At 36.9% G+C, this 1,457-nt stretch overlaps 1 protein-coding gene across 1 annotated transcript in view; it reads left to right on the top strand.

The window, feature by feature from the left end:
* The first annotated feature begins 533 nt into the window (after positions 1 to 533).
* Positions 534 to 1,457, top strand: part of LOC103481352 (speckle-type POZ protein) — a 29,235-nt gene continuing 28,311 nt past the window's right edge. The window contains exon 1 of the mRNA XM_008436756.2: positions 534 to 619. The gene's annotated coding sequence lies outside the window, so the exon portion shown is untranslated. The remainder of the gene's footprint in view (positions 620 to 1,457) is intronic.

Genomic DNA, 1,457 nt, shown 5'->3' with positions numbered 1-1,457 from the left:
ATAATGAAGCAACTTGCAGCTGTAGCTGAACTTAAAACTGGTTTTACATTTTTTTTTGGTTTTTATTTGGGGGGGATTTTAGGTTGAACGTTATCAGATTTTTTCACCATCCACTAGATGGCGCAAATCACCTGAACTAGTCCAGCTCAACAGCTTTCTTCTCTTCAATTAAAGGAACTGAAATTAAGTCCCAAAACTAATGTATATTTGTCCTTTTGTTTTATTGCACGCTGAAGTCCAATTGGAAATGCTTTCTGCTAATTAATGTGCAATATGTCCATGATTGCTCACTGATTGCAACTAACTTCTTAAACTCAAGCTGTTGACTCAAAGTCAACAGCTTGAGTTTACAACAGGTATTAAATTTAAGTTTTTTTTTAATACAGTAGGATGGAAATATAACCAACTTATATTGGTTACATRAATTGGTTATTAACCAGTCACTAACCAATTTATAAGCTTTTCTAATATGAGAAAAGCTTATATTGTAACTGGGCTGTAATTCCACGCCATGACASCAGGGTCGCTGTTCATGTGACGTGACTATGGAGAGCTGTCACTAGCTAACAACAACAGAAAATCCCGGTCGGCAAACGTTTTAATTGGACCCGACATATAGGTGAGTTTGTCGCATATGAACCAAAAAAGAATAATATTAGGATTAATAACTTGTAACCCGACGATGGGGACAGTTGTGTCGCTTTTATTTATCAATTGGCGTTAAAWTCCCGGTGTTATTTGTTTGTCTCGGGTTAGCTGCTACAGGAGTGAAGCTAACCGAGACCAGCTCGGTGGAATTAGCTGCCATGTTACCGTTAGATTACCATGGATTATTAATGGGCTTTCTGTAGTTTTAGCAGGGTCGGACGCTGTCATTCGTCATGTTAAAGAGTCCTTTTCGTCTTCCTGAGTGTTTTAAATTTAAATGAAGTCAGGTGCAGGCTGTGTGTGTTGTTAGCAGGTTAACTACCTGCTCCGCCTACAATGACTAACTCTAAAGTGTTTCAGTTTACACACAGCATCTAAAGAGTTTTTGACTTTATGCAAAATTGGTCATTTTGAAATGAAAGTAAATTTGCGGTTCATATTTAAAATATAGAATATGACTTTTTGTGTCGTGTCCCTTTTATACGTATCGTTTACGACCTTTTACTCAATTCATTACAGCATATTTGTTAGTGGTTTATGYTGGGGCTTGTATTGTTTCACCTCCTGAGTAATGTTTAACGAAGCAGCTCAGATACTGACAGGCTCACCAGCTGTCTGGTTTTATTGTTGTTTCAAAGATGGCATGATAAAGTTAAGTAAGATATTACTGATACACCACCAAACCAGACAAACAMGAGTAGCACTACTTCAACATATTGTTCCTCTACAGTAAAAAGTAGCAGCCAAGAAATTACTCGAGTAAAAAGTATTCCGTACAAAAGCTACTCAAGTACATCTGACTTATTTTT

The sequence above is a fragment of the Poecilia reticulata genome, linkage group LG19 (genome assembly GCF_000633615.1).
Source record: "Poecilia reticulata strain Guanapo linkage group LG19, Guppy_female_1.0+MT, whole genome shotgun sequence".
Taxonomy (NCBI): domain Eukaryota; kingdom Metazoa; phylum Chordata; class Actinopteri; order Cyprinodontiformes; family Poeciliidae; genus Poecilia; species Poecilia reticulata.
This window is presented reverse-complemented; position numbering and strand designations above follow the sequence as displayed.